Raw genomic sequence first — 21,932 nt, 5'->3', positions numbered from 1 at the left:
ATCCCCTCTACCTCAGCCTATCCCGAGTACACCTTCAGACCAGCATGCACACACATCAACACACAAAAGTGGCTCAGAAAAACATAAGCACCACACATCATCACACAGGCACTCACAAAAGCACCATACCCATGCACACACACCAACATCTACTTCCTCCACTGTGTCCCCCTCCTCCACGTCCTCCACCTCGCTCCCAGTGTCGTCTTCACTCACACCTGCATGCAATACATCATCAGCCACTGCCTCCATCACCAGCACGCCCATCACAACACACACCTCACGAGCAATCACCACCCCCACAACTATGCACACATCGCCTGTGTCCTCTCCCAGCGTGGCTGTGAGCCCTCCTCCCAAAGTACACAAACGCAGGCACACACCCACTCAACAGCAATCCACCTCACAACAGCCTCTAGCCCATTCACCTTCACCCAAACTCAGCAGACGTACACCTCCTACAACCACTACCTCTTCCTCCACTCCCACACCCCCTCCATCGTCCCATCCCAGTGTGTCAAAGAAACTTTTCCTGGCTAACATTGACCTCTTCCCTACACCTCCCCCCAGTCCTTCCCCTAGGGCCAGGATGTCTAGATCCCAGCCCAGCACCTCAGCCACCAAATCGGCATCCACTGTAGTCCCTGCAAGTCTGAGAGGATCAAAGGGGGCACCCGTCAGGGCTGCCAGTGTTCTACCTTCCGAAGCTAAGGACCACCCAATTCTGCCACCTGCCAAGGTAAAGAAGGGGCTGGCATGCAGCAGGGAAAAGACGTACCACCCACCCAGCAAGGCCTCATCCAAAACCAAAGAGGACAGTGCCAGGGAGCCCAGCAGCGACTACCAAGGTGGGGAAGGGACACAAAAGAAAAGGCAAGTCACCTCAGGGGACGGAGCCTACTGGTGAGGGACTGTTGACCACCATGTCTCCAGACAGGCCAGCAACCTGTACCACGGTAGGCACCGCCGCAACGACCACCACCTGTACTGTCACCTGCACTGCCACCTGCATCGCCACCTGCACTGTCCCCTGCACCACCGCTGCCACAACTACAGTCCCCAGCATCATCACCAGTGGGCAGCGTTCTGAGGCTGCTGGAGACGGCCTGGTGTCTCCGTCTAGTACTACAGACACCTGCACCACAGGCAACACCAGCAGCATCTCCGTCGCAGACACCGCCGCATCCACCGCCACCTGTACCGCCATTTGCACTGCTACGTGCCCAGCCAGTGCCACTTCATCGTACATCAGCAGCATCCCCAGTTGGCAGCCGTCCAAGGTTGGAGGAGACGTTCTGGACCCTGCACACAGCACATGAGGCACCACCACCAGCAGCGGCAGTACCAGCAGTTTGCAACCTATGACGCCGCATGGTGGAGTGTGGCTTGGCCTCCATTGAGTATCATGCTAACATGCCTGACAATCTCATGCCTCAGACACCCAGGTGAGGGAACGGGAACTGCCACATACCAGGTGCTGCATCACTGGGCACCATGCCCCCTCCAGAACCAGTGGAGAGATGCATCCACTCACCCAATACTTGGCAGGATGAAGCACACTGGGCACCATGCCCCCTCCAAAACCAGTGGAGAGATGCATCCACTCACCCAATCCTTGGCAGGATGAAGCACACTGGGTACCAAGCCCCCTCCAGAACCAGTGGAGAGATGCATCCACTCACCCAATCCTTGGCAGGATAAAGCACACTGGGCACAAGGCTCCCTCCAGAACCAGTGGAGAAGCCATCCACTTTGGAGATTGTGGCCTTGCACTCCCCAGGACAAAGCAGTGGGCAAACCACCCACTTGAGAGACTTGAGAGACTGTGGCTTTGCACTCCCCAGTACCAAGCAGTGGACAAACCACCCACTTGGGAGACTTGAGAGAGTGTGGCTTTGCACTCCCCAGGACCAAGCAGTGGGCAAACCACCCACTTGAGAGACTTGAGAGAGTGTGGCTTTGCACTCCCCAGGACCAAGCAGTGGGAAAACCACCTACTTGAGAATCTTGAGAGACTGTGGCTTTCCACTCCCCAGGACCAAGCAGTGGGCAAACCACCCACTTGAGAGACTTGAGAGAGTGCAGCTTTGCACTCCCCAGGACCAAGCAGTCGGCAAACCACCCACTTGAGAGACTTGAGAGACTGTGGATTTGCACTCCCCAGGATGTCGCTGTGGGCATGTTGCCCCCTCGAGGAGCAGTGGCGTAGTATCATCTTCTGGCTGAGGTGCCCCCCCCTTCCCCTGAGGTACCTGTATGTTTTTGACATGATGCCCCTGCAATGTTCTCTCCGTTTTGAGGCAGGAGTCAAGTGTGGGCTTCGTCCATGGTTTTCAGGCCCACTAGTCCATAGAAATTTACAGGGGACAGTGTATGGCCTTCTTTACATAATGTAAATATTTGTATATACGGATTTTTTATACTCGTTTACTATATCTGCATGTTCCAAAATGTCACAGATTGAACTAAATTCCTTTTGTCCTTGCGTTCTTCCTGGGGGTTACGGAGTGTATCTGTAATGTTGTTGGATGTGTTGTTGTGTATGGTGTTGTGGGTGATGGTAGGGGTGTGGGTGTTGCATGTTGCATGTGTGTATAACTCTCTTTTCCTCCCCCCTCCGTGTGCTAGGTGCACCACTCACCATCGTCACCGCCACCTTCTTTCAAATTCCTGGTGTATTAGTAGATACAACAACATGGGGAGGACCTGAAGTTCGGGCTCCATGGCGGCCTGGTTCTTCGTTGAGTGTCAAAAGTTAAGTGGTTCCCCATCAGTGTACTGTTTCTGCTGTGCTTTTGATGTCATTGGTACTGTCCCGGAAAAGCTGGCGGATTGGCCTGTCATAATACAGTAGGCGGTACATCGTCTTCCACCTGTCTGTTGGCGGTGACCACCGCGGTGTTTGTTGCTACCGCCCTGGCAGTCGTAATGTTAAAGTGGCTGTCTATATTGGCGGTTTCTGCCGTGGTCATGATCCCCTTTTTTTTACCACCAGCCTGTTGGTGGTGTTACCGTCGCTTTAACACCGACCACCAGGGTTGTAATGAGGGCCTTATTCTGGATACTTGATTGCTGTCCCTTGCAAACGTCCTACTCAGCACAATACTATCAGAACTCTGGACTTGTTAATGTTATACTATGGAGTACCACTCCAGAGCGACAATAGGTCACACTTCAAAGGCAAATTGGTACAGGACTACTGTTCTCAGCACAATATTGAGTGGATATATCATATTCCTTATTATCCACAGGCCTCAGGACTGATTGAGAGATTGAATGGTTTACTGAAAGCTCAATTGCAAAAATTATCTAATGGAACTTTGAAAAACTGGAGAGAGCATTTAAATGAAGCCCTCCAGATTCTGAACAATAGACTATTAAGAAACGCTGAAACACCTTTGATTTAAAAGTTAACTCCAGCTTTGCAATTACAACCACATGTGGCCACCAATACCATCACATACTGGGAAATAAAACCTGGAGTGTTAGCTCCTTATAGAGCCACACCTGAATCTTGACTTACATGCTTTACAAGCTTACAGACTAAAAACCCCTAGACATAGCGTTGTGTGAGACTAGTGTTGGAGTACAGATTCCCCCAGAGCATTTTGGATTGATTGCTTTCAGATTTGTGTTGGCCCTTAAGGGTATTTAGGTTTTAGGGGGAGTGATTGATGCATATTACCAAGGAGATATCAAAGTTGTTCTGTTAAATAGTGGAGGGGTTGAAGTATTCATTCAAATTGAAGACAGAATTGCCCAACTTGTCATAAGTGCAGTGTATGGAGGTTTGGTAAGGAAGGGGACTGTCCCAGCCCTTCTGACAGTGCTAGGAAAGGGAAGATGTGGTGCAGCAGATAAAAACCTCAGTGCTAAGGTGTGGGTTGAATTCCCAAATGTCTCTCCAGAACCTGCAGAAAATATAGCAAAGTGCCCCAATAATGTCCTGCTGATTATAAAACAAGGAAAGGAAAAAGGAATGAACATTTCAGATGACAAATGTTTTTTGCAAGAAAAGTCATACTTGTTTCTTTTGCAGATCCTACTACAACTTGCCACTGACCATGAGTGTGCTGTGTGGCCTCCCTTCGGGCGTTTGCATGTGGGGTCGGGGAAGGGTCTACATCCCCAACCTGAACCTGATTGATAACCTTTGTGCAACGCTGCTGCTGCTTTTAAAGTACAAAACCTATGGTTCCATTTTGCGCAAATTGCGTTCTTCATTCAAGTTCTACATGGGAACAATACAGACTTCCATGTATGTTCTGTCAACTTGTTTGATTACATCCTTCCACTGGAACTAACCCATGGCTTGTTATCATCTGAGGGCTGCTGCCAGTCTCATTAAGAAAAATTGCCGGTTGGCTGGCAGTTTTTCGTGTGGAAACCTGACTTTCAGTTACATTCCAGCAAACCTTTCAGGTGGACCGTGTATATTTACATGATTAGAACTCATGATGTTTTCATCTAATTCTACACCAACTTGCTATCCTAGAGACACTACTGTATTCAGTCAGGTAGTATCCCAATTAGAATATATATAAGCTTTAGTCTTCATTGTAGGTGTGTCTGATTTAAAAGTTTATAAGATCACTACGTTAATCCACTTCCATTGCTTTACAGTGATTGCTTTTATTATTGCATTTTGTTGCTGTATACAATGCAAACCTAATTTGCTTATGATGTTTTCTTTTTCTTTGAAATAAGAGAAAAGGAAACAAAGTCATTGGTCAGAGGGTGGAGATGTAGTCAAAATAGGTAGGTTTCACACTGACTTTGTGTTTCACCACTGTGCATATTAGTTGTTCAGTGTTCACCAGTTGCAGATTACATTTTGTATTCAGTTTAGCAGCCTATTGGCTTTATCGTGGCGTTAGACATTACATTTTCTACTCAGTTTAGCTGCCTATTGGCTTCATCATGGCGTTAGACATTGCAGTTGAGACATTGCAAATGAGCTGTGTTTTTCCACATGGTAAACTAAGCTTGTGTTCTTTGTATTTTCTCTTTCCGAACACAATAGCATGATAAGGAAGCCCATATTTTTTGTTTTCTCCAGTGCAGGGAACAGGTTGGCCTTCGAAGAGGGAGCCTTGAAATAATGGTCAGTTTTCAACATTTCTTCTTCCAAGTCTGACCTACAGTAGCCAGAAAGTTTTGAATATTTACATCTGAGAGGGGAGGGCCTTTCAGAAGTCTTTTTCCATGATTGTTTAAGCTAAAAGAAGTGGCCCTAGTCAGTAGCGGGGGAATTTCCGAGACCTCAGTCAGGATTGGGTGTCTAATGCCTGACATTTTCACATGAGGGTGGATATCTCTTTCTCGCAGTTGAACAGGGGTCATCAACTTGCTGGCATGAGAAAGATGAAGAGCTTGGCAGGCTCTACAGTGATGAATTTTGACTTTATCCTTTGTTTTGCAATTATGCTATAATATAATGACATATATTTGCTGTTTGTAGTTGATAATCACTTTGATATATTTTCCTTTCATTGCTGTGACTATTTTTAAATGTGTTCCTTCAGCCTACTAATCTCCTTCATTTTTTAGGAACCTCTTGGTGGGATAATAATAAATGTCTTCTTTAAACTAAGAAGTGCATTCCAGAGAATTTTTTCAGCTCGGTCATTAGTGAAAGCAAAACAGTCTGTGAGTGGGTGCGTGAGTGTCTGAGTGGGTGCATAAATCTCAGAGTCGGTCTGTGAGTGAGTGAATGAGTCTCTAAGTGGATCTGTGTGTCAGTGCATGAGTCTCTGAATGGGTCTGTGAGTGGGTGCATGAGTCTCTGAGTGGGCTGGTGCATGGGTGCATGAGCCTCTAAATGGGTCTGTGAGTGGGTGTGTGAGTGTCTGAGTAGGTCTGTGAGTTGGTACATGATTCTCTGAGTGCATCTGTGAGTGAGTGCATGCGTTTCTGAGTGGGTCTGTGTGTGGATGAACCCAAGTGGAGTCCTTTCTCCCTCCTTGGGTAAATGTCCAGAATGTACTCTACACTACAGCTATGTAATGGAGCACAATGAAATGTTACCACTGACCTTGAGTGCGTTTTTGTGACATGATTGTTCCTGGCGTCTTTTTCTCAAGAATTCTATGATAACATGAATCCCCCTATAGAGAGGCCAATGACACTACAAAGAAGCAAATCTCCACCAAAAAAGGGTCCTTCCTCTTATCTATATGATGTAAGTGCTTCTTTGTTTTCTGGAGATGTCCTCATATTCCTTGGCATCAAGAACGCTCCACCAAAATTGGTGGGAAATGCACTGGGGTGCCCTTTCTTAAGCTGTCCGTCATCCTGGCAAAAGGACAGGAAAGCATATTCATACTACTAAGGTGGACAGGGTGGGGCTAAGCAGGTGCAGCTTCCAGGAGAATTGCACATTTGTGTACTCGTACAAATTTAAAAGGAGAGCCATGGACTCTAGGGAAAGGGGGGCAGTGCAGCCACCTCCCTGGGATGACTTCAGGCCTGGGGACTGTAATCCCTGGGTCCCATCCTTCATCCGATAGAGTGACCCCTGCCCCAGGCTTATTTCTGCCCCGGTACCCCATTCCCTGGGGCCTGGCCATGTCTCCTTGCTGCCCCAGGGTACTCAGTGTGCATTCAGACCACGGGGAGCCTCAAGGACCCATGGTCCCAGCCTCCTGTGGGAGTTGACTGTGCTATTGCACATAGGGAGGTGCTAAACATGCAGCTCCCTCTGTGCAACAGCAATCGTTTCATCTCTTTCCCTGCCCGCAAAGAGATGAAACTTGCTCTTCCAGTGAGGGAGCACTTTGACAGCTCTCTCTTACCAATTCAGAGCAAACAGCTATATCCCAGGGGTGGGTACCCCAGGACATAGCAGGAGCTGGCTCTGGGGAATGGCGGTCCCTATGGCCATAATTGGTTCCAAGAGAGGGGACATGTGGCCCCATTCGAGGTTGTGATCTCCAGAGGTCGTTGACAGACCCCTGTATTATTTTATTTCAACCCCAGGGCGATGGTAGTCCCAGGCGCTGCAGTGACAAACTTAGCCCTAGGAAGTTTGTGGTCCCGAGGCATAGGGGGGTCCACAGGACCCCTGTACTATCATAAATGTATCTTGTCATGAGTAGGTGGTGGTCCCCCGGGCTGTGGGGGGTACAGCCTCTGCATATTTTTGCACCATTGCCTCAGGGAGATGGTGGTCCTGGGGCTAACATAAGCCCTAGGATGGGGGCCTCATCCACCCCCTACATTTTTATGACCCTAATGCCCCGGGGACCTGTCCCACTCAGGGTCAACATAAGAGAAAAGTGCGGGAGACTGCCCTTTTTTTATAAAAAAAACCTCTGAAAAATCCACTGATCCATTCTTGTTGAAGTGTTGGAATCCAATCAGATATCAGGACAGGGACAGTTAGAGCTGCGGAGGATCAGCATCCCTAGATATCTATCTTTTTTAACCCTTAATATCTCCACAACTACAGAACAGATTTACAGCAAATCACAAAAAGCACAATCTGTAGAATAGGATCTAGCTTTCTCACAAATTTGGTGTAATTCCGTTCAGCGGTTCGGGCTGTAGGTGTGTCTAAAGACCCAATAGAAAAATGAATGAGGAAAATTTGCTTTGGAACCCCCTTTTTCTTCACCCCCACTTATTGGATCACCCCAAAACGTTCAAGGCAGCAGCTGAACTGACTGTCGCATTAGTATTGAAAATGTGAAGATTCTTCAAGCTGTGCCAAAGTTATTGGCAAAGCAAAAAATGCTTTTCCTAGGTCCCAACTACTGCTACCTACTGGTGACTTCCAGTAGGTGATAGATAGATAGATAGATAGATAGATAGATAGATAGATAGATAGATAGATAGATAGAATACAATTGTATCTCAGGGACATTATTTATTTTATTGCTATGAATTCAGTTATATATATTTTATTGGGGTGAATTGTCAATAGTTTGGTGATGTAGTATATTTATTTTTAATTTAAATAGGTGTTTTGAATATTATTTGTTTAGCTTAAATATCTGTTTTATGTAAAAAAGTTGTTTTTATATTAAATAATGATCATGTTATTATTTTAGTGATATTATAGTTGATAGGCTGTGAATCAATATCTTTTAATTATTACATGTTCGTTTAAAGGTGATGATATTTTTGCTTCCAATATTTGTTTTAGATATAGGTAAAAATCAATATTTGTAACAATTATATTTGTGTGATTGATATTTGTGTTTTTGTTAGTTAAGTATAGGAAGGTGATATTTTTGTTAATGATATTTAGTTTCTCACATCATGAACTCTTCACAGAAATCCTAAATTGTCTTTGGAGGTAACTTTAGTAAGGTTTTCACAGGATGTCAGTTTCATTATCAGGTTTTACTGGTTTCTATCCTAACTCCATGAAACACTATCTGTTATTTGTATCATGGAATAGAGTCACAGAGTTACTAACATCACTGTTGAATGGATGTAAAAGCCCAAATAGCTCTCACTGTCATAAGATACTGGGTCCAATATTTATCAAGGTTTTGCATTTTCCTTGCACCATCAAAGTGGGTGCTAGGGGGCTGAAAAATCTAGGAGGTTTTTTAAGCCACTCAAGGCCAACTTCCATGACCCTGCATTGCTTGATAAATCTAGAGCAGTACAATGCAGTGCAAGCCATTGCCTTGCATTACTTTGCCCCAGAGAAGTGTTCCATGCATGGAGCATCAGTGTTCTCATGCATCCACCCATGGATTTTAGCACATTCCCAGGAATACTATTGGTGGTATACCTGGGAATGTGTCAAAATGCTATGCCATCTCCTGGTGAGGCATAACAAGAAGAATATTGTCTTGTTTGTTTACTTCTTTCTATGTCTTTTTGCTTTGTACAGCACATATACAAAGAGGAAAATGTCTCTCAAGATTGTTTGTATGCAGGAAGGTGTCCCCTCGTGCACAAAAACAATGCTGCCTGCAATTCTGGCACGCTTGCATTATGACACAAGGATACCTGTGTTTGTGCTAGGCAGCCAAAATTGTGCCAGCCCAATGAAGGACAGGAATGTACTGTATAATGTTAAATATAATGCATTCCTGCCCTTTTCCTTTCACGCAGCACAGTGCAGCAAAGTAGTTCGCTGCGTTGCATGAAAGTTTGATAAATCTGCCCCATAGTCTTGATATTTAATCATGAGCAGACACTTCCTAATGGGGACATGCGTAACACTTTAACATCACATTAGCAATGGTTATAAAGGTCAACTGTGTTTTTATTTCTGAAGTTTGCAGTTTTATTACCAGCTGACATGTCCTATTATAATTGATCATTTCATAATCCTTCTGGTATATACTGGTGTCACTAAAACACATTCCTAAAGCTAATTTCCCTTTCAATTCTGATACTTTTAACTCTCCTCTAATATAAAAGACAAATTTTATCCACAGTCTAATTTGAAACTAACTCCACAAGATGAAGGACTTTTGACAAAATTCATTGAGGTGCTGATTGAATACATTAGAAGTTAGAGATTTATTGAAAAACAAATAAAGCATGGTGAAAAGAACAGCAAAACTGTTAACTGAAATTCTTGGATTGAAAACAAGTCTAAGAAACGTTTTTAAAGTGCAATTACAATTCATATACTGCAATGTGGATTGGAACTACATATGTAATTTGTTAACGCTTACCTACTGCACTCACATGACCATTAGGACAGAAGGCCCATCAATTCAGCACATATATAATTGTTGAAAAGAATAATCTCCACAAAATTTGGAGTGCACACTGATCCATTTATGTTCTCAGAGACAGATCAAACACATGCCTTAGCGGTATTGACATATACATGCTCTATGCTAATGTAATACAGTGAACACTTTTAAGTATTCACAATCATAGAAAGTAGCCATGCATGTTCAATCTATCAGCCATCATCCCTCAACTCATATCTATGTTCTTGTTTACCATCAGCAGTGACTGTGAAGGTGGCATTTCTTGAACAACTCACGGTATTTCATGTGCTAAGGTGATGTTTATATATAGAATATAGGTTCATGTTTAAGGATGAATTTACATGTGATTCAGCTGCACATTAGTGAATCATTCAAACCACTCTTAAAAGTGGAATGTGGAAATAACAACTTTCCAAGGCTAAGAGGCATGGCGTGCTAGACAATATCACTCTGTGTCGCTTACTTTGATGAAAATAAGGACATGAAGTGTTCAACATACATGCTCATAATTTCTTTCTTGTCCCACTTTCTTTTGTACAGGTAGTGCAGGAGAAAAATAAGGGCCTCATTACGACTTTGTCGGTTGGAATGAGCTGACAACCAAAGCCGCATGAAGGAGGCTGCTGTCATACCGGCAGTCTCTCCCATTGGTATTACAATGTTTCCACCTAGCTGACCAGCAGGAACATCATATTGCATCATTTCTGCCAGTCAGACAAGTAGAAACAGTGTCCAGTCCCTTCAGTGATCCAAGGCCAATGACTGAGCTGTGCAGGGACCCTGTAGTCCCCAGCACTGACTTTCCGGTGACCTTTTCATGGCGGGGACCCCTCCATGAGAAGGCTGGCAGAAAGAGGATCATTATCAGCATGGTGGGGCTAAACCTAGCATCGCCGTGGCTGACCATGACTATGACCGCTTCCACCCTGTCTAGATCTATGATCCTGGCAGTGGTGGCAGTCCCCTGGCAGGCTGACAACCAGGGTCACAATCTGGCTCTTGGACCACCAGGAGTGCAGAGGTCTGACCTCCAAACTCATAATAGGGCCCTAAGTAAGAGCAGGACCAGAGGTATAGACTAACAAGGTCCTCAACTACCACGCACTGAGGAATAGGAACAATCCAGCAGCAGGTAGAGTGCAACCATTCAAAGAGTTACTCTGTCAACTCTGGAGGAGCTGTGCAACCCACCAAGTCAAGATGAGACAGAGAGTGGGTTTTCCTGCTGGGCAAGAAGAAGAAATGTCAGTGATGTCCCAAGAGCACTCCCTTCTGTCATTAGAGTCTGAGGCAACCCCTTGACCTTTCAATAGAGCCCTCATTGGTAGAGCCCACTTCCATCAGCTCCAGAGTATGTGACCAGTGTACCAGTGCAAAGTAAAACACACCAGGAAGCAGATGATTGCTGGTCAGTAGGCACTCAACTGATGTGGGGGAGGAGTTGATTTGGATCATAAAATCAGAACCAGAAGATGACCAGGAACCTTTGTCCCCATCCTAGTGCAGAGTTACTGACATACCTTCTGGGTTCGGGGACTGACTTTAGATTTCTCTTGAACTTTAAACTCTTCTTTGCCATAGGCTTAGGGACTTTTGGACTATAATTACAGTTTGGACATTTTGAGCCTGATTCACAAACCACACTTTTGAGTAAGTTGTAAGCTCACTACCTTTCAGTATTCACAAACATCACTTATTTTAGTAATTTCCACTTTGCAGTAACTTACTTTACTGTAGTAAGTCCTGCACTACACATAGCAAATCACTGGTAATGCACTCAGCCCCAAATGGCCAATGACTGGTACTGCAGCACCCTCACATAGGAAATAACAGCAGTACTGTCTGAAAATAAAACCTCATATGAAAAATGTTACATTCAATTATTTAAAATAGTTACGTATATTTAAATATTTAAAATATTGTTATGCTAAATATTAAAGTAGATTTGTTTACTTTAAATGCCTCCCAAAATAAAATATGCTACAGCACTATTATGTTAATGTTAAATTAAAAAGTTTAAAATGTATTGTTTTTATTATTTAAACTAGATTATTAAAATATTACACAATTAATTAATCATTATGTACTAGTTTCAGATATTTTAAAAAATGATTTAACTTTCATTCATATTTAATTATATTTTTCACTACTTCAATAATTTAATTTAATTTCAAATTATTTCCTATGGGGTTTTATTTTAAGTCCCTGCTGCCATTATTTTCTATGAGAGGATGCTGCAGTGGCAGTGGTTGGCCATTTGTAGTGCTGGACTTCAATTTTGTTTTAGTAGTACCTTTCCCTAGAATTTTGTGAATACCGAAAAGTAGGAAATGTAATCATACATTTAGATTTACTCAAAATTGTACATTTCCTTTGTGACTTAGAGGGTTTGTACTTTTTACGATTCCCATTGGACTCTTTAAAAAATGTCTTGTCAGCAGGCAGCCGCAAAGTGTTTTTCTGTTACTCTCAAATTAAATTTTTCATTTGTGGATTCATGTATTATTTCTTTTTCTGTTTGCCCCTTCCAAGGACTATCACATAATAAAAAGTCATACGGCGTGTATATAAATCAATTTTTAAAACCTAACATGGGTGTGTTGCTTCACATTTCTGAGTGAACGGCCCTCTCTTTTGATGTATCTAAGTGTGTTGTAATATGGATAAATGCTAGGCAGGTCAGTGAGTATATCATAATCCATCAGATAGGTTCTCACACAAGCATTTTATTTGGCTAGATACAGAAGAAATAGCAAAACTCTTGTAGGTTAAATTGACCCTTATTGCACTAGTGCATATGCTATGGCACCTTGAAATCTTGGGATCGCTAACTCCTTATTGGCATATTTAATGTTCCTATAGGCCACAGTATATGGCCAAGGCACACCAGTGCATAAAAAGGTAAATGCCATCTGTGGACCACAGCACTTCTGTGCCATCTACTAGTGAGACCAGGCAAACATGTCTCCCGGCCTTCCAGTACAATCTGATAGCTACAGTTAAATCCTGCAGCCTGACCTGTCAAAATATATCCTTTTTAACAGGAGAAAACATTTGTCTTAAACAATAATATGCCAACACTATGTAGGCCTTATAGCCTACAAGGCAGGCAAGATGGCATTTAAAAGTATGTCATGTAGAAATTTTCATTTCACATGTACTGTCTCTGTTCACTGTTGCAAGGCTGAGTGGCCCATAACGAAACACTGAGACTCAATATAAAACATTAATTTTGCTAAATCTGGATTGATGCCAGCTAAAATATTAAACCAACCTTTATAATATTCAATAAAAGCCCAACTCAATGGTGATGTCATATGTTTTAATAAATATTAAGGAAAAGTAGCTTTTAGAAAATTACTTCTTTCTTGCCTGAAACTCTTGGACACTAATTTACATAAGCTCTCTGGCAGTGGCCCAGTGATTCCTTAGCTCTGATGAAGTGTGAAAACTGCTCCCTAAGGAGAGAAAAATATTTGGATGTGAGGAGGTGGTTTTGATCAAGTGGCAAATCTGTCGGGCTCTCCCACAAACCTAATTTATTTAGAAGCGGCCTCACCTGTCATAAGCAGCTTTCAGATGATACCTGAACAGGCCCCTTCTTTTGTCCTCCCAGTCAGACAGGCACAAACCCAGTGGGGGAAGCTGCCCCCAGAAACTGGTTAGAAGTGACCACAGAAGAGGGCCTGTCGATTAACTCAGCCACACCTCTATGTGGGAACACATGCTCTGCACAAGGGGAGATGGGATTCTCGTGTTGGAGTTAGTGAGTGAGATGCACTGCGGGTTTGTAATATGGTACGCAAGAACTGCTGCAAAAGTAGGTATGGTGATCCGTGGGAACATTGACCCCATTGGTTGGGGGGTAAGAGTCATCCCCACCCACTAGTCAGTAACTGTTATGAGTGTAACATTCCAGGCACCTTCTTCAGAACACAGGTGGACCTGAGGAAAAATTGAAGAGGACAGGTCCTGCTGTTTGTGACTTGAGAGGACTCGTGAAGGGCTGGACCTGCTCCCTCTTCCATCCAGGGCAAAGAAGTGGACTCCAAGGGCCAGTTGGCTGACCTATTAGGTGACAGGGATACAAAATGCCTCCAGAGACATTTTCATGTAATTCCCAGCTAAACAGAACCGACTGGACCTGAACCGGACTGTGCTGGCGGTCTCTGTCGGAGTGAGTCTTGACCGCCAATTTCTATTCCTGGGTTGCTGGGACCCATGCCTGTGTCTAACTGGACATTTCCTAACATCCTACATAACTTGTGACTTTAAAAACACCTGAGCTTCCAGACAACCAGGACAAACCTGTCAAGCCAATCTACCCAAGGGAACCTTGCCGAGTTGAAGAAACAGATTTCCCTCACTCAAACGTTTTCCATAGCAGCAAATCTGTTTCAACAGAATCTTGGTGAGGCGGAATCCAATCTTGTAGAGGTCTTTTTGTGACAACCTGCAGCCTTGCCCCACAAGGAGACTAAGGTCGTCAAACGACTGCCAGCCTCGCAGTGATGCTCAGATCTCAGCAACTGTGGTGGTCAGACCGCCACATTACAACCATGACAGTCGGACTGCCATGGGACCACCATCCCATAACATTTAGACTGATTCTCAATGGTTTCACGGTGGTCTGAGTTGTACTCAGCCAGGGCGGCTCTGAGTTCAGCACCTTCTGTCTGATTACAACTCTACTTATCACCAGCCTTTCCATGGCGATCTGATCATCATGGAAAGGTTGGTGGTAGGCCAGTACTGGGGGCACAGGGGGGTCCTTGCACTGCCAATGCCCATAGCACCCAACTGACAAGAGCAGACACTGTGCAAGTAGCAATAACTCCCTCTGCCATCCATCAAGTAAGTCCATGGCATCATTAAATGTACTACTTCCTTGTGAGAAAGTGGTTTATTAGTTGGGTGGAGTGCAGTCCCCACAGGTAACAAAGGCACTATCTTGTTATGTCCAGTAAAACGTTTCAGTAATATAAACCTGAGCTCACCCTTGTTAGCTATGGCACAAAGCAGATAGACAACTTAGAAAAAATATGTAAAGTATTTAGAAACATCAAAAGAATTACAAAGGCAAAAACAACACAATACAAATCACTCTCTAATTTGTCAAACAATAGAGAATGGCATAATGAACAAAATGAAACAAAATGACAAAAGTCTAATAATGTGACTATTTCAAGATTTAAGTAAAGGCAGCACTACAAAGGGAAAAGCACCAATGGTACTTAATGATTGTGGTAGATCAGGATCTAGGCATGTTTTGAGGCCAACTACTATAGGAGCCCACATAAGTGGTCAGAGATTTTACCTTGGGACTTAGCACCTGATTTAGATTTCGGCCAACGGGTTACTCTGTCACAACAATGACGGATATCCTGCCTGGCGAAACATAAATCCCATTATTTCCTATGAGATTTATATTTCAGCAGATGGGATATCCGTCAATGTTGTGATAGAGCAACCCATCTACCAAAATCTAAATCAGGCTCTCATTATTTTTTCTAAAAGTCAAAATCCTGCACTGGGGCAAGGCAAGAAACTGTATCTGTGGAAGTCTTCATGAAGTTGGATAGGTGTAGGGCAAGGTATCACTGAAGTTTATGGTTTTGGCAGGAGTAGTTGTGTGGGGGTGAGAAATTCAAAATTCATGCTAATGGAAGTCCTCTCACCAAACACATATTTTTGATCCCTCCTCTGGGTCAAGATTTGTTTCTTCATACTTAGTGCCTGATTTAGAACTTTGCAGATGAAATACTCTGTCACATACGTGGTGAATATTCTGTCCACTGTATTACAATCTCCATAGAATATAATGGGATTGTAAAACAATAGATGGGATAACTGTCACATTTCTGACAGTGTATTCCCCTTGTACAGGTTCTAAATCAGGCCTTTAGTGCCTCATTAGGAGTATGGCGGCCGGACAAGCTGACCGCCAGACTTGCAGTGAGGAGACCACAGGGGAGCTTGTGGTCCCCCCACCAGCCCCAATACTAGGTTTCTACTGGGCTGACTGGCTGAAACCAATGTTTCCACAGGTCAACCCAGTGGAAACAGTGCAGCAGCCTTGGACTCGACTCCACATGGAGCTGAGGTCAATGCTGTTGTACAGGGGGGCCCCCATCACCCTCTGAATTTGAACAGTCTGCAAAGCAGAGGGTGTAATCCAGACAGATATAAGAAAGGTATACTCAAGTGAGTGTTGATGGAAAAAAAACAAGACACAAAAAAGAGTGGGGTGTATTGTGATCATAAGTATGGTATTATTCATGTGTGTGGCTGGGGTGCATTTAGATGCATACCCTGGTTATTACCCTACAGCAGTAAATGTTACTCATGCCATTGCTATTAATATACTTGAAACTGGGACTGCATTAAAAAAAGAATGCTTTATAAATACTCTAATCATTTCAAATAAATTAAAAGGGAGGAAGAGCTGTATACAAGAGAAGAGTGTAAGATATGTGCTTATCTGTAGTGGAAGCATGTGATGTGAGTGTGGGGTAGAAGCGTAGCATTAAAATATAAAGGTTTACTTTCTAACATGTCTTTACAGTGGCATTTTTGTGAACAGGCAGCTTTCTAACTATTCAGGGTTCATGGTGGAGAGGATATGTTCATTGATGTAGTGGGTGGAAATCATGGAACTTAACCCTGCAGAATGCCATGGAGTTACAAAAAAACTGTGCAATTTTCCATAGCGTACTGCTAAATAGGCGGAAATAGGCATGTAGCACTGTTCGTGCTGTGATGATGTTGCAGCTCGAGTGGCAGCCTCATGGTCACAAATGGTCCTGACTGCCTGCACCAACCTGTGTTATTGAAATCTGGCAGGATGTCCTCCTATCAACAGAAAACCATGCTAGGAGATGTCAAATCTTGCTTGTGCATGCCAACTTACCATTTTGGCTTGCGCATGAGTAAAAATTCCACCATGCCACAATTGGCAGAATTCATATAAAACCTGTATTACAAGAGTAACAAGGAGTTGCCAACATTCTGCCAATTTCACAGGTGAAACAGAATATTTCAGCCACCATAGTAAAAAGAAGAGGAGATCCAGGCTCTTGTCCAGATAAATCCTTTGCTTGAGATAAATTCCAGCATTCCATCCATCACTTTTTTACATACTTCAATGTGATGCCCTAAGTAGGACTGGTAGCTCCAGATGTGGGCTCAATGTACTCTATGCGGTTGGAACCACGTTGTACCTGACTGATGAGACCTAATAAGGATGAAACTAGTCTTGAGTTGCTTGTATTCTTGTTCAGGAGTGACCTAGCCTGACAATTCAGCATGGACAGCATTGACGCAGAGATAAAACTGATTTGCATATGGTTGGGTACAAACTTAGGTGGCGAGGTATGCAGAGTAATGATGGTACAGGATGAACAAGTGATTAATTCAAACATTCCATCCATCATTTTCTTGTGTACTGCCTCCTCTCAACCTGACTCCCATATTGAGTACCTTCAGTACATTTATAGAGTATGGCATAAGGGTTGATGGAAAAAAATATGGAACCCTGTGGTACTCAAGAGCAAAGATAAATTGCAAGGTCTCTCCCCTCCTGAGTGAAGTTCCTCCTACTCGGGAGAATGGCCAAACTGTGTTCTGGTGGCTGGAGTTGTAGTAAAGTATCTAAACGTTATGCCCTCAAAGTGGAAGAGGGGATAATCGAGGATCTGGGTAGGATTTATGTGTTTGGTGAATTAATGTGAGGCTAATTTGTGTCTAGTTTGAGTTGTTGAGGTAAAGTGGATGATGATTCCCTATACTTTCCATTCTGACTTGGAAGTCATAATCTCCACTAAGGAGATAACTACCTAAATTGTTAATGCTCCTTATAGCACTAGAAATTTCAATTATCTAGACGGGTAACCCTGACAGAACGTATAATGTACAAGACCTGTGCAAATTCACACAAGTTCTACTGTGGAAATTAAGCAGAATTCTAAAACAATATGCAGGATTTCATGAACTGCAAGCATTTTGCACTATTTTTAGCACATAATGGCCCTCATTACAACCCTGGCGATAAAGTCCGCTGACTGGCGTGCTGACGGCCGAAAAACATACTGTGTCGGCGGTGGAAATCCGCTACGGGTATTATGACCCACACTTAGAAATCATTCACAATACAGACACCCACACAAGTCCGCCACACCAAAGGTCAGTGATACCAACAGGAATATGCCCACGTTATCACGACCCACGAATCAACGCGGCAGTCATTCAACCGCAGTAATCTATTAGCGGTATACACAGCCACGCTCAAAATACACACAAATTTACAAAACACAATCACATTTGACAATTCAAAATACACACACCTGACACACATACACACACCACACCCACACACTCACACCACTATAAAACACACACCCACACTACCCACAACCCCTTACAATGACATTTTTGGAAGAAGCAGAGAGCGAGAATAGCAAAGACAACACCAGCATCCAGAGGCACACAACATCATCACTTATACACGATCAACGCACAAAACACCACACACCGCAATACATCACCCCCCACATCACATCAACCATCACCTCACACATCACTCACACCACATCATGGCACCTCAATGACACTCCAGGTTTTCTGAGGAGGAGCTCAGGGTAATGGTGGAGGAAATCTTCCGGGTAGAGCAACAGCTATTTGGATCACAGGTGCAGCAGACATCCATAGCAAGGAAGATGGAGCTATGGTGGAGAATTGTTAACAGGGTGAACGCAGTGGGACAGCATCCAAGAACATGGGATGACATCAGAAAGAGGTGGAACGACCTACGGGGGAAGGTGCGTTCCGTGGTTTCAAGACACCAGATAGTACTGGCGGTGGATCCCCACCTCCTCCCCCACAACTAACAACATGGGAGAAGCAAGTCTTGGTGATCATGCATACTGAGGGCCTCGCAGGAGTAGCAGGAGGACTGCACTCTAGTAAGTCATATCTCTACTATTATATCCTCCCCACCCAACCTGCATGCCATCACAAACACCTACCCCTACCCTCACACCCATCACCCCAACACCTCACATATATCCCATTATCACAACGCACACATCCCAATACCAAGCCCTGCATGCAACACCAAAGCATGGACCCCCAACACAGACTTGCATGGACACCGATCACCACAGCATGCCCAGTAGAGACACTTACCCAGCCCACAAAATCACCACTCACTCAAGGCCAAGCTGACAGGAAAATCACAACCATACAGGTAAACACACCCATGCACAAGATGGCACAGGCAGATACAATAACAATGCATTTACACCCCAACAGGACCCCTACAAAACATCACTGAACAGGAGGTGCCCGCCATTTCCAGTCCCCCTATAGAAGAGGCCCGCAGTGATGACAGCAGCTCTGCACGCCTGGATCAAGGTGACCAGCCCGGCCCATCAGGGACCTTTGGACAGTCTGTTCCCCTGCCACAGTCCCAAACCACCACTGAACCTCCCCCCTCAGGAAACACCAGCACAGCACCCACCCAGCGGGCCCATCCCTCTGTCCCCAGGACACGTCAATCAGCAGTGTGTCCACCACTACAGGGAACCCAGGCATTTCCACTAACACAGGAAGATAAGGGACCTGGGGTCAGTGGCAGTGGGTACAGGGTTCAGGGGACGGAAGCACAGGACAACAGGGAATCTGGGAGGACTGCTGTGTGACAGGGGGAGGACATGCCCAGGGAACCCCCTCTCCACAAGGTATTCTCAAACATCATGGGAGCATACCACCATTCCCAGGAGACCATGGGCACTGTACTAGCTAAGTTTCGGGAGACCCAGCGGCTGCAGGAGGAACAGTACCTGTGGATCAGGGAGGACTTGAAGTCCATTAACACCACCCTGGTCACCATTGCAGGGGTGCTGGCATACACGGCCAACACCATGAGGGAGACAGTGGCATACCACTGGGCCCCTGACACTAGCCTTCCACGTCCGCCGGCGCTAGTGGACAGGAGGTCCCGCCACAGGACCAGCAGGACACCAGCACCCCACCCTCTGCAGAAGGAGTACCACCCCTCAAACGGTCCCTGCGATCCAGGAAGAAGACGGAGAACATTTCCATGACCCCTGCCAGGAAATAGGACTCTCCTGATTGTCACCCTTGTTTCCCACTCTGTCACCCTGTCCACCTTGAACTGCCATTGCTCCACTTCCCATGCCCCCTTGGACAATGCACCTGTGATACCAAGAGACTGGACTCTATCCTGGACTTTCCTCCACCATCACCCCAGCCCATTGCACATACCCCTCTACTTATTAGCACTGAAATAAACACCCTTGAATCACAAAACAATCTGGAATCAGTCTGTACTTTCACAAATGTATTATTACAACTTCTTTGACAAATATCAATGTTAAAGTTCATTTGCACATACTAATCTATGACAGTTGTTGGACAGCAGTAAACATAGCAGAAGGCAGAATGAGGTACCCAGATCTGTGAAAAGGAAAGCCAAAGTGAACTGTCAGGGTCCATACACAGAGGTTAAAAGGCTGACTTATACAATATCCTACAGTAGTCAGATATGGGATGAGCAGTGCCAGTCTCCTACCTGTGTCTCACTGGAAGTACTGCATGATGATGTTGTTTCGGTTGTCAATAACTTCTTCCTCTTCCTCCTCTTCCTCACTGTCCACAGGTTCACAGCTGCCACAAGACCATCATTAGGCCCATCCTCCTGCAGAAAAGGTACCTGGCATCGCAAAGCCATGTTGTGCAACATGCAGCATGCCACGATGATCTGGCATACCTTCTTCGGTGAGTAGTGTAGGGATCCACCTGTTAGATGGAGGCACCGGAATCTGGCCTTCAGGAGGCCGAAAGTCCGCTCAATAATACGTCTAGTTCGCCCATGTGCCTCATTGTAGCGTTCCTCTGACCTTGCCCTGGCATTCCTCACTGGGGTCAGTAGCCATGAGAGGCTGAGGTAACCAGAGTCACCTGCAAATGTCGAGGGATATCTGTTAAACACACACCAACCCTTAGGGACTACCCCATACCCAGACACCTATTGATACTGTGTGGGAACCTTGGGCTCACCTATTAGCCACACCCGGTGCCTCTGGAGTTGGCCCATCACATAAGGGATGCTGCTATTCCTCAAAATGTAAACGTCATGCACAGAGCCAAGATGCTTGGCATTCACATGAGAAATGTACTGGTCTGCCAAACACACCATCTGCATATTCATTGAATGGCAGCTTTTTTGATTTCTGTACACCTGTTCATTCCTGCGGGGGTACAAATGCCACATGTGTACCATCAATGGCAACAATGATGTTGGGGATATGTCCCAGGGCATAGAAGTGCGCTTTCACTGTGGCCAAATCCTCCACCTGGGGAAAACGATGTAGTTGCGCATGTGTTTCAGCAGGGCAGATAACTCTCTGTTCAAAACGTTACAGAACATTGGCTGAGACATCCCTGATCCCATGGCCACTGTTGTTTGAAAGGAACCACTTGCCAGGAAATGGAGCACTGACATGACCTGCACTAGAGGGGAGATACCTGTGGGATAGCGTATAGCTGACATCAGGTCTGGCTCCAATTGGGCACACAGTTCTTGGATTATGGCACGATCAAGTCTGTAGGAGATAATGATGTGTCTGTCTTCCATTGTCGACAGGTCCACCAGGGGTTTTACACCGGAGGATGAAGCCATCTGATCATCTGCCCCAGGGGATGTGCCCTATGGAGGAGAATGTTGAGCAGAGGGTCATGTACCACATAGGTTGCACAAGTGTTTTTGCTCTAATGTGAGTAAATCCGTGTGTGACGTTGTCTGTCCGTATTTCTGCCCAAATGTGCTGCAACGCAGTTAGGTGCCATGCCATGTGCCACCATGAAATGGTGGCTGCCTGACCTGTAAGGAGGGACAAGGGGAAATGAGATAACTGCGCTGGTGTTGTGCAGCGTCGCGCTAGGCGGTCGGAGACCGCAGCGCAATTCAGCATTGGTTATCATTGGGCCCTATGGGTTCCAGGAGCCAATGACGATGTACGCTGGTGGTGATGGTGCGCACCGCCACAGATGTGACCGCCATTTTCTATCTGTTCACTCACTTGATACTTGACCTTCAACAGGAGAGGATCTACACCGCAAGTGCTGCTGTGACCTGTGTCTGGAAGCGACAATGGCTCGAGTGTCTGAGGAAAGGGCCCCTGTCTTCACTTCCGAGGAGTTGGAGAGACTAGTGGATGGGGT

This window comes from Pleurodeles waltl, chromosome 5, assembly GCF_031143425.1.
Source record: "Pleurodeles waltl isolate 20211129_DDA chromosome 5, aPleWal1.hap1.20221129, whole genome shotgun sequence".
Taxonomy (NCBI): Eukaryota; Metazoa; Chordata; class Amphibia; order Caudata; family Salamandridae; genus Pleurodeles; species Pleurodeles waltl.
This window is presented reverse-complemented; position numbering follows the sequence as displayed.